This window comes from Dendrobates tinctorius, unplaced genomic scaffold (assembly GCF_039654945.1).
Source record: "Dendrobates tinctorius isolate UK_male_01 unplaced genomic scaffold, ASM3965494v1 ptg000143l, whole genome shotgun sequence".
NCBI classification, from domain to species: Eukaryota; Metazoa; Chordata; class Amphibia; order Anura; family Dendrobatidae; genus Dendrobates; species Dendrobates tinctorius.
The window spans coordinates 12,395,065-12,408,060 of NW_027361810.1; the positions used below are offsets into that span (position 1 = coordinate 12,395,065).

The 12,996-nt window shown below is 45.5% G+C and overlaps 1 protein-coding gene across 2 annotated transcripts in view; it reads right to left on the bottom strand.

Moving 5' to 3' along the window:
* DNAJB2 (DnaJ heat shock protein family (Hsp40) member B2) overlaps positions 1–9,770 on the bottom strand; it is a 33,458-nt gene extending 23,688 nt beyond the window's left edge. Inside the window, exons 1-4 of one of the 2 annotated variants that reach the window (XM_073545467.1) lie at positions 9,390–9,770; positions 7,324–7,455; positions 6,099–6,291; positions 4,576–4,736 (exon numbers count right to left, since the gene is read on the bottom strand). The gene's annotated coding sequence lies outside the window, so the exon portion shown is untranslated. Of the gene's footprint in view, positions 1–4,575; positions 4,737–6,098; positions 6,292–7,323; positions 7,456–9,389 lie in introns of those variants that run through there. The other variant, XM_073545468.1, reaches the window with a different exon arrangement.
* Between the last annotated feature and the right edge of the window lie 3,226 nt (positions 9,771–12,996).

Consider the following 12,996-nt stretch of genomic DNA (forward strand, 5'->3'; position numbering starts at 1 on the left):
AACAAAAAATAAAATAAAATTTGGAGGACTCAGGTGTTAGGGACAATTTAAAAGGATACAGTTATTAAAATGTGTACTCCTTATGTTTCTGGTGCTGGAAATAGCTGATAATGAGTAAGAGATGTTGGCATACTGATATTGTTCCCTGTTATCAGCTATTTAAGAATAGCATAACCGTCCTAAGTGGAAACAGTGAGTGGGAGCAAAAAGGGTCGGGGGCAGGGATAAGAGATGGCTGGTGCGATTGGCATGTTGATGTATTACGATGCCACTCTCACCTGGCAGCTTGTGCCCCTCTTCTCTTATTAACGAGTGAAACTAGAAGCCGCAGGTGATACCTGAACATGCAAACCTGACCGCAGGAACACGACGTCAAACTCTATTTTTACCGGCAGGGACGACAATGAGAATAATGGAGCTGCAGTTCTCCGCTCTATAAAAATCATTCAGTAAAAGTCAGACGTCTTTCTCCGTCTGTGCGGCTCAGATATCGTTGCTTACGTACATGCCGTCACTTCTGATCGCTGGGTGCACGACCTCTGGGATCCCCACTAATCCTGATCATGAACAAGGCTTCAGCACTGATGATAGCAGTGTTGCCCCTTTTTGTCCAGGCCACCCGCTGTGCAGGGAACTGAAGCAAGACCTCATTCAAGTGAACGGGACCGGCTACAATTCCCTGCAAAGTTAGGGTTTAGGGAAACGTTATGCAAGGCAAATGAGGTGAAGGGGACCCAACAATGCTGCCGCATCCACTTCTAGGTTTTCAATGCATCGTGATACTCCTGGCCACCAGGCTGTGAAGGACACTGTAGCAGGTCAGTGACTTGAAACCTCCCTTTACAGCTGGGTGTCTGGAGATCCCACCGAGTCAATGCAGTAAAAGCTATTGAATTTCCAGAACCACAATAGAAAATTTGGAAAGAAGTTAAATGGGTTGTCCGGTCTTAAAGGAGTTGTCCAGTCTTAAGCTAAAAGTCTGCAGTTACTCTGTGACTCCACTTGTGAATCCTCACATTACGCACACAGTGAGGACTCTCCGGTTCCGGTGGTGATGTGGCTACAAATACGCGATATGTGACACATTCAGACTAGATGGCTAAGTCTAGTCGGAATGTGGCCAGGAGTAAGCATATCGTATACTTCTGCTCACATGACCACCGCCCCCCCCCCCCCCCGCCGGCCGACACCAAAGAATCCTCACAGTGCGCACGATGAGAGCATTCACATGTCTGTAGTCACACAGAATGACTGTAGACTTGTAGCTCAAGGTCGGACAGCACCTTTAAAGAGGTACACTTATCTTACAATGTAACGATATACAGCTAGGACATGTAATGAACTATTCAGGTGACTTCTCAGGATAGGCTGTCATGTATGTGAACAAGAGGAATAACACTATGTCTCGCCATCACATGACTTGTATCCTTAATTTTCCTATCAGCAATGTCTCTCATTTTCATTTATCTCTCAACTAATAGATGGAGACTAGCTGTTATGAGGTCTCCCACACACAACACACACAGACGCAAGGGATTTCTGCTCCCCTGTCTCTATATAGCACATGTTCAGAAGCAGAAATAGCAGCATGTAGAGCATTATGTTTAAATACTAAGCATTGTAGCTGTGAATCCAGCTCTGAGATAAGATAAAACATTTGCTATAAAGCAGTAGCACAGTCTTTATTTTTCTATCTGCCTGTGTTTCACTGTGCGCCTTACTCCTCTCCATACAGTTTAATGGGCAGCTGTGACTACCGTATAGCCCTCAATAAGTTGCATTTTTTGTTTTGTTTTGTTTTGTTCTTTTTACAGCGAATGGTTCTGGAGGAAGGAGGTGAGAGGCAAAAGCAGCTCAAAAGTGGAGAAAGAAGCAGATCACTGACTGATAAGATTATATGCAAATTAGTTGAAACAATAATGATCATTCACAATTGGCTGCAGTCACTTTTCTTGCACAGTGGCACGTCCAGCCGTTCACTGTGCAAGGGTTAACTGTTGTTGTCTAATCTAGAAAACCCCTTTTCCATCACTCATTTAGGGAATCTCTAAAAGGGGGGGGGTCTCATTAAGGACCCTTAACTATTAGAAAGATCCTCTCATACATTACATAGGCAGCCTGCTGCCTTGAGTAAAAGCAGTTGTAATACTTCCTTTCACCTGTGGTGGCACTGCAGGGAAATTGCGGTTAATCTCAAAGGGTTACATCAGCAGGACACTCGGTCAGGGGGATTTCTAACAAAAGGGACTGACCAATGTTTTCTAATATACTGTCACTTTCATATTATGTTTCATGGAACTGGAAATTTACACACAAGCATCTGACAACCCTACATCCTTCATTATAAATGCATGAGATTCCTGTTAACTCTTCATATCCCACGCTCGAATCTTGCTGTGCTCATGATCCATCTGAAATATCTCAGATGCCAGGCGCATGTGACACTGGTGGCACGGCCTATTTGTGGGATGTCTGCCAGTCCAGATCGACACAAACGAGTCAGACCAACTGCTATTAGGAACTTGGGACTTTCTGGGTGATGTGATAAATCTAAACCCCTTACTATGTGCACCCCACACACACGGAAACTAGCTGGAAGACTGCTATCCAAAATAGCACCCCCTGCCGGGTCATGCTACAATATACCCCTCCCTAGGCGCCAATGTCCACAATTCCTTCTAACAATTCCTTCTTGGAGAGGAGGATGGCATGACATTTAGCCTTTTCCAAGTCTTCTTTGCTTACATTGAGGTGCAGAAAACCATAAGTAAACCCTAACCCATAAGGAAAAGGGAAGAGGCCGTCTGACCTGGAGACCCAGCGCCCTTAAGGGTGATCCTAAGGAGTATTTACATACATTCATTGACATACGAGGTGCAGACAATCTCCTAAACTGCACCCAGGGGCCACAGTAACCATGTTAATTCTGAAGAACCCTACTGTAATCTGCCGGGCGGCCACCATGGCTAATATACGGTGGTCCTGAGCAGAGCATACCTCCTCTATGATCATAAGCATATCCATATTCATGAAGACTTGTGATCACGCTCCTGGGAGGAGTGGAGAGGAATAGCTTGAAGGGGTAACCAACCTGTAAGATCCTCATCATTTCACAGAATGAAGGGGCTAAGGGTGCTGGTGAGGTTTTGTATCCCCTTCACAGATGCCAAAGGGGTACAGGACTAGACCAGCCCTGCAACCTCTTTATTTTCAGAATTGATAGGGGTCACAGTGGTCGGACCTCTACCAATCGTGAAGCAATTAGCAATACGTCTTCACATTGGGGGGAAAACAAATATGGCAACTTTTAAAAGGGGTTTCCAAAAATAACAGAAGACTGACTAGTGGGAGGAAACTGCTAAAGGAAATAAACTCGATAAATCAGATGCCGATTCAGTGGCCTGACTTTTTTTTCCTATAGCATTGCTATGTCATCAATCCATGTGACCACTGCAGCCAATCACTGGCATCAGCTGGAAGACATAACAAGATCACCGAGGCCAACGACTGGACATAGTAATCACAAGGATGTACATGATGTCATCAATGCAGGAACGTTGGTGGAGACCAGCAGAGAACTCACAGATAACCGGCACAGGAGTGGATATTTTAAGTACAGTTTTTTTGGTTTTTTTTTAACCATTTTCTTCCCTCTTTTTTTCTGAGCTTGGACAACCTTATAAATCCAGCCCTGATGCTTTGAACATAGTGTCCCCTGTACAGGCAGAGCGCCCAGGAGAGTCACTTGGTGGCGGATGAACAGAGGCTACAATATGTCGGATATCTCAGCGGTGTTGCCGGCTTCCTGGAGATGCTCCTTTCAGACGTGATGTACAAGTGGCAATACATATAACATAGAACATGAACTAATGTAGATTCCTGATCCAGTCATCGCCCCCTCCCCCACCTCGCGCACTCAGGAGCAGCTTGGAAACATATTTTTTTACCAAATATGTCCACTATGAAAAGAAAATGAGAGTAAAAGCAGGGATCCCTGCAGTGTTTTCCCTGCTGTAGGGAAAAGAAGTGCCATATGTACAGGAAAGTGCTGACAGACAATGTCACTACGGTGAACGAGGCACAAAATAAGGGCGCGCATTGTGGGAAAGGTCATTACCAGAATGAGGAGGCAGTGTCAGACTGTACAAATGCTTTACTGACATTATAAGCTCATAGTACACCTCGGCTGCTGCAGAACCTCATAACACACACATAGCACACCCCTCGGATGCTCCAGAACCTCATAGTACAGACGTCAGCTGCTGCAGAGCCTCATAATAAACAACTCTGCTGTTGTTATTATTATATGGTGTATCACATAGTAGATTATCTTTACAGCATTTTATTACATCACATATATTATGTGACGTCACATTTTTTGGTGGTAAATTTTCCCAGACAACTCGAGGCAAGACTCTGCATTAAGTGATATTACATGCTGCTACGTTACACAATAACCCTTATCAGAGTCTATTATACTGCATCGCGTTATATATTATAGGTTACCACTTTATCGTACATCCTGTTACATTACATGTTTGGAGAGCAGCGTCGCACACAGCGCCTTTCACTTACCCTCTTCTCAAGGTCTCTTAATACCAGAAGACACAGGACTGGGATATTTTGTAGCAGCTGTGGTGGGAATAAGACGTGGAATGTAAGGAGAATCCGCTGATACTAATCCAGGGTCAGGCCATTGCCCAGCTGTCCTTCTGCCCCTTGGTTCCTACAAGTTCCTAAAGAAGAAGGAGAGATGCCCAGGATGATGCCAGCTGGATTCTCATTGACGGTATGTGATCTACATACGTACCCCCTACACCCCCCCCCCACACACCCTCAGCTCTGTAAGAGGCATTCTGCCCACGTTAAGGCTAATCTCCCCATGCAGATTATGGGACAGTCTGCTAATCCCAGCTGCTCACCAGTATGACATCATCCCTCACTGGAGACATTTATTTCTCTGACCCACAGCAGATAAAGCAACTGCACTTGTTACATTGTATCAGTACCTATTAACCCTTTACTGGCAGGACTCCATTTCTGGCCCTACCCAGCGTGTTCACTCCTGATACCGTATACTAATATCTCGTCGTTACCCCCAGTACGTTCCATACCTCCTCCCAGTGTACTCCAGTATCACGTTATACGAGAGTTGCTGTATCATCCGAGTGTCAGCACCTATAAGGCTCGGGCCCCACGGGTGTCTGGCGGCATCGAGACCGCGGAGTCAAACTTATGGCGCTGCATCCAATGATTCCTTGCGGTGTCACATTGCAGTTTATCGACCTTCCGCGACTGCGACAGTTTCCCAAATGTGCTGAATATTCTGTCGCCGGTCACAAATCGCACCCGACCCACCCAGTTGTCACAGATTTCAGCACAAGTCTCATGGGACTGGCCTGCAATTTCGCCATTTTTCTTTTGTAAGGCAAAATTTCAGCTCTGAAGTAGCTGCAGACAAGTTTGCATGAATGTTTTTAGTCTCGCGACTTGTCTGAGAATGGAGCGCGGCTGCGCAGCGGGTCGTGTCCTGTGTAACGCTCCAACAATATCATATCTGCCACTTGCCATAGTGCGAAGATTTTACAGCTGCGACTTTCCTGTAAAACAATCTCCAATGGCGGACAAGTCACAGGCGCTCGCCACTCGCATCAGTCCGCGACAGCCGCGCGTCACCGGCAGTTACGGCCAGCGACAGAAAATCCAATGTTTGACCCGGAATCGCAGTCGCTGTGAATCGCAATGCGGCAACAAAGGAAATGGTCAGATCCGATGATCGCACGATGTCACATGTAGGGGCGACGACAGCGAGAAACCAAAACCCCAATCCTGCTGAGAGAAGCCTGGCCACCACCTGCTCCGTCCACATCACCCGGGGGAGCTGGTGAAGAGGAGCCCCCGACCCACCAGGACACTGCTGCATTGTATCCGCCCCTATTAACCCCTCACTCCCCAGGAGCTGGGATCTTCCTCTTCTGACCAGTCATATTATATCAGCCCCTATTAACCCCTTCCTATAACAACTCGCCAGTGTCACCCCCCCGCTTATCCCACATGACGTCACCGCGTCCCCCCCTCCTTCTCCCGGTCACACTCACTTTCCGTCTCCTGTTATTTCTCCCCGGTCTCGGTCGCGCTCCGTCCTGTTGATGTTATATCAGTTCGCCTGTGACGTCACCGTCAGCTGAGGAGAAACGTCCAGAAAATACCAGACGAGAGTTTGGAGCGTGACAACCAATCAGCTCTCGTCTCCGCCTCTAGGCCTCACATTCCGCGGTTTGATTGGATGAGCTGGGGAAGAGGGCGGGGCATGAATGCAGCAGAAGAGAACGATGAAAGGTGCAGAAGACTTATAATGTCCAGGGTTATAATATCTAATAATATCTATCATCTATCTATCTATCTATCTATTGTCTATCTATCTATCTATTGTCTATCTATCTATCTATCTATCTATCTATCTATCTATCTATCTATCTATCTATTGTCTATCTATCTATCTATCTATCTATTGTCTATCTATCTATCTATCTATCTATCTATCTATCTATCTATCTATTGTCTATCTATCTATCTATCTATCTATCTATCTATCTATTGTCTATCTATCTATTTATCTATCTATATATTGTCTATCTATCTATCTATCTATCTATCTATCTATTGTCTATCTATCTATCTATCTATCTATCCAGAGGCGTATCTAGGCTTTCTGGCACCCGGGGCAAGAATTCGGTTCGGCGCCCCCCCCCCCCCACGTACATATGCGACTTGCACACTTAGCCATGTACCCACGAGCTGCTCTTCCTAATGCTCTCAGTGTTCAGTAAAAAACTGAGAGAAGCAGAAAGAGAAGCTCGTTGTCACAGGACCATAAGTATGAGAGTCGCATATGAGTGAAGTGTCCATGTGATGACTCCTGGAACCTGCAGAGCTGAATCCTGACACTGCAGCTTCTGAATTCTCACAACGAATGCACTGCACACTTTTAGGATTCTCCCTTGCCGATGTACAGTCATGTCAGCACAAGTATGTGATTTATATACTTCTGGCCACATTCCGACTAGACGTGCCCGGCCTCGCTCCGTTCATTTTGATTGAGTGAGGCCACACATGTCTAGTCAGCATGTGACCGCATGTATGTAAATTACCGGCACGAGAGAATCCTGACAGCGTTCAGTGAGCACTGTGAGAATTCAGAAGTCTGCAGTCACATAGAATGACTGCAGACTCAGCACAAACCTGGACAACCCCTGTAATGTTCCTAACAAATAAAAACATGAGAATTAGTCAGTATCACAAATAATATCTACATCCAGGTACCTTATAGATGACGTCGTCTCTGCAGTCAGTCACATTTTCTTCTAGACCCCATGATGAGTTTTCTCATCCACATCTCGTCTCTGTAGACTTCCATCTTCTCCGGTCTTCTGCAGCAAATCTCCACACGACGCCCTTAAAGATAGAAGTGTCATTATAATGCCCCTAAATAAAAATATCTGCAATATACTGTCACCTCACACTATTCCCCTCTAGCATCCCACCTGTTCACCATACTGTCTCCTCATATATTTACCCCCTCACTCTCTATACTGTCTGCTCACACATACCCCTGACTCCCCATACTGTGTCCATCCACATACATTAACCCATTCGCTCCCCATACTGTCTGCACCAATCCCCCATACTGTTTCCTCATACATACTCTTTATTTTGTGTCCTCAAATCTCCCCACACATTAAATCCCCCCATCCCCAATCCCCCACACACATTAAGTACCCCCATCCCCATTCCAAATCCCCCCACACATTAAATAACCCCCCATCCCCACTCCAAATCCCCCCACACATTAACCCAATCCCCACTCATTAACCCCCATCAGCACTCCAAATCCCCCCACCCCCACTCCAAATCCCCCCACACATTAACCCCAACCCCACTCATTAACGCCCCCATACATTAACCCCCATCCCCATTCATTAACCCCCACGCACATTAACCCAATCCCCACTCATTAACCCCATCACCACTCCAAATCCCCCCACACATTAAATAACCATCTGCACTCCAAATACCCCCACACACATTAACCCCCATCCCCACTCATTGACGCCCCCACACATTAATCCCCATCCCCATTCATTAACCCCCCCACTCATTAACCCCCATCACATTAAATAACCCCCATCTCCACTCCAAATCCCCCCACACATTAACCCCATGGCATCCCCACTCATTAACCCCCACACACATTAACCCCCATCTCCACTCATTAACCCCCATCCCCACTCTAAATACCCCCACACATTAACCGCCATCCCCTCTACAAATCCCCCCCATCTCCACTCATTAACTCCCCCTCATCTCCCATCTTCAGGGTTCTTCAGCTCCACAGTGGAGCACACTTACCACCAGCGTTTGCTTTGGGCGCCGGGGAGTGACGTCAGCAGCGTGATCACATGACCTGATCACGCTGCTGACGTCGCTCTGGCCCGGCAGTCAGAGCTTCAATTGTACAGGCGTCTGTATAGACGCCAGTACAATTGCTCCCTGGGAGCCGGCACGGCCTCCTTCTCTGCGCCGGCTGTCAGCTTGACAGCTGACACAGAGAACCGCCGACTCTCAGGCGGAGGGCGGCAGAACGCAGCCGCCAGGGAGGACACTGCGGACCGCTGCATTAGGCGGCCCGACTGCGCCCCCCTGCTGGCTGCGCCCGGGGCAACTGCCCCGGCTGCCCCCCCCTAGATACGCCACTGGGTGTATCTAGGCTTTCTGGCACCCGGGGCAAGAATTCGGTTCGGCGCCCCCCCCCCCCCCCCCCCGCGTACATATGCGACTTGCACACTTAGCCATGTACCCACGAGCTGCTCTTCCTAATGCTCTCAATGTTCAGTAAAAAACTGAGAGAAGCAGGAAGAGAAGCTCATTGTCACAGGACCATACCTATGAAAATCGCATATGAGTGAAGTGTCTGTGTGATGACTACTGGAACCTGCAGAGCTGAATCCTGACGTTGCAGCTTCTGAATTCTCACAACGAATGCACTGCACACTTTTAGGATTCTCCCTTGCTGATGTACAGTCATGTCAGCACAAGTATGTGATTTATATACTTCTGGCCACATTCCAACTAGACGTGCCCGGCCTCGCTCTGTTCATTTTCATTGAGTGAGGCCACACATGTCTAGTCAGCATGTGACCGCATGTATGTAAATTACCGGCACGAGAGAATCCTGACAGCGTTCAGTGCGCACTGTGAGAATTCAGAAGTCTGCAGTCACATAGAATGACTGCAGACTCAGCACAAACCTGGACAACCCCTTTAATGTTCCTAACAAATAAAAACATGATAATTAGTCCGTATCACAAATAACATTTACATCCAGGTACCTTATAGATGACGTCGTCTCTGCAGTCAGTCACCTTTTCTTCTAGACCCCATGATGAGTTTTCTCATCCACATCTCGTCTCTGTAGACGTCCATCTTCTCCGGTCTTCTGCAGAAAATCTCCACACGACATCCTTAAAGATAGAAGTGTCATTATAATGCCCCTAAATAAAAATATCTGCAATATACTGTCACCTCACACTATTCCCCTCTTGCATCCCCCCTGTTCACCATACTGTCTCCTCATATATTTACCCCCTCACTCTCTATACTGTCTGCTCACACATACCCCTGACTCCCCATACTGTGTCCATCCACATACATTAACCCATTCGCTCCCCATACTGTCTGCACCAATCCCCCATACTGTTTCCTCATACATACTCTTTATTTTGTGTCCTCAAATCTCCCCACACATTAAATCCCCCCATCCCCAATCCCCCACACACATTAAGTACCCCCATCCCCATTCCAAATCCCCCCCACACATTAAATAACCCCCCATCCCCACTCCAAATCCCCCCCACACATTAACCCAATCCCCACTCATTAACCCCCATCAGCACTCCAAATCCCCCCACCCCCACTCCAAATCCCCCCACACATTAACCCCAACCCCACTCATTAACGCCCCATACATTAACCCCCATCCCCATTCATTAACCCCCGCGCACATTAACCCAGTCCCCACTCATTAACCCCATCACCACTCCAAATCCCCCCACACATTAAATAACCATCTGCACTCCAAATACCCCCACACACATTAACCCCCATCCCCACTCATTGACGCCCCCACACATTAATCCCCATCCCCATTCATTAACCCCCCCACTCATTAACCCCCATCACATTAAATAACCCCCATCTCCACTCCAAATCCCCCCACACATTAACCCCATGGCATCCCCACTCATTAACCCCCACACACATTAACCCCCATCCCCACTCATTAACCCCATCCCCACTCTAAATACCCCCACACATTAACCGCCATCCCCTCTACAAATCCCCCCCATCTCCACTCATTAACTCCCCCTCATCTCCCATCTCCCAATTGAAGCTCTGACCGCCGGGCCAGAGCGACGTCAGCAGCGTGATCACATGACCTGATCACGATGCTGACGTCGCTCTGGCCCAGCGGTCAGAGCTTCAATTGTACTGGCGTCTGTATAGACGCCAGTACAATTGCTCCCTGGGAGCCGGCACACGCACCTTCTCTGTGCCGGCTGTCAGCTTGACAGCTGACACAGAGAACCGCCGACTCTCAGGCGGGGGCGGCAGAACGCAGCCGCCAGGGAGGACACTGCGAACCGCTGCATTAGGCGGCCCAACTGCGCCCCCCTGCTGGCTGCGCCCGGGGCAACTGCCCCGGCTGCCCCCCCTAGATACGCCACTGTATCTATCTATCTATCTATCTATCTATCTATCTATCTATTGTCTGTCTATCTATCTATCTATCTATTATCTATCTATCTATTGTCTATCTATTATCTATCTATTATCTATATATCTATTGTCTATCTATCTATTGTCTATCAATCATTCTATCTATTATCTATCTATCTATTATCTATCAATCATTCTATCTATTATCTATCTATCTATCTAATATATATCAATCAATCATTCTATCTATTATCTATCTATTATCTATCTATCTATCTATCTATCTATCGTCTGTCTATCTATTGTCTATCTATCTATCTATCTATCTATTATCTATCAATCATTCTATCTATTATCTATCTATCTATCTATTATCTATCAATCATTCTATCTATTATCTATCTATCTATCTATCTATTGTCTATCTATCTATCTATCAATCAATCATTCTATCTATTATCTATCTATCTATTATCTATCTATCTATTATCTATCTATTGTCTATCTATCTTTCAATCATTCTATCTATTATCTATCTAGCTATTGTCTATCTATCTATCTATCTATCACAAATATTATGTGGCCATTGCTCATTTGTGGCTTTCACTTATAAACAAACATAGGAGAATAACAGGTTTTTCTTACTTTGTGTTAAGATCTCTGCTTGCTGTCAGATAATGGGAATATTAGATAATCGCGGGTGCAGATCCCCCAAGGTAAGTTATTTAAAAATACAAAAAGTCAAATCACTCAACTTTTAAAATAAATAAATAATTTTAAAAAATAAATAAATGTATTTGGTATCGACACATTGATAAAAGTCCAGTCTATCAAAATCTAAAATTAATTAATCCACATGGCAAACTCTATAAAGAAAAAAAAATCAAAAACACCAGAAATGTGATTTTTTGGTTCCTATACCCTCCTTAAAAAAATGCAAAAAAAAATTATTTCAATGTCTTGCATAACCTAAACTGTTTTCTATTAAAATGTCATGTTGAAATAGAAAAATAAGCTCTCATACAGCTCTATGGACAGAAAAATAAAAACGTGATGAGTCTCAGAAAATGGGGTAAAAAAAAATCCCAATTTTGTTTTTACAAGTTTCTAAATTTTTCTTCAGTACCTAAAAGAAAAAAAATCAATAAACAATGCAAGCGTGATATTGCCATAATTGTGCTGACCTGGAGAATCATGTCAACAGGCTATTTTTTGCCATACGGTTTAACAGTCTTGAGGAATTGCGCTTTTTTTATATAATTTTACTGAACTTGGAATTTTTTTTCCCAATCCTTAGTGCAATGTATGACAAGCGGAATGGTGTCACTCAAAACTACAGCTCAAATAAAAAAAAAAAAAACCTCTTATATGTCTATGTCATACATGCGGTCACATGCTGACTAGACGTGTGTGGCCTCACTCAATGAAAATGAACGGAGCGAGGCTGGGCACGTCTAGTCGGAATGTGGCCAGAAGTATATAAATCACATACTTGTGCTGACATGACTGTACATCGGCAAGGGAGAATCCTAAAAGTGTGCAGTGCATTCGTTGTGAGAATTCAGAAGCTGCAATGTCAGGATTCAGCTCTGCAGGTTCCAGTACTCATCACACGGACACGTCACTCATATGCGATTTTCACAGTTCTGGTCTTGTGACAACGAGCTTCTCTTTCCTGCTTTCAGTTTTTTACTGAACATTGAGAGCATTAGGGAGAGCAGCTCGTGGGTACATGGCTAAGTGTGCAAGTCGCATATGTACTTGGGGGGGGGGGGGCGCCGAAACAAATTCTTGCCCCGGGTGCCAGAAAGCCTAGATACGCCTCTGCGTACAAATATCCTAATAAGGTTGTACAGATGAACGACAGCTCAAGATGAAATGCTGATGCAAAATATGCCAGGAATCTCGTAATTTGTGCTCAGCCTTCTAGTTCTGGGACAGAAATTTCTAGAAAGTCAAATATTAAAGAAACTTTTGGTGTTCAAAGTGTTTGAGATGTACGATGCTTGTTGATTATTAATATTAATCTGAAAAGCAATGGTACATAGATGTTTAAGGGTGTGTGCACACGCAGCGGATTCTGCTGCGGATCCGCAGGGGATTTGGATTTGTACCAATATTCCCTATGGGAAATGGAAACCGCTGTGCAGACGCTGCAGAATTTTCCGCGCGGATTACCTGCAGTTTCTAAACCACAGAAAGAATTGACATGTTAATTCT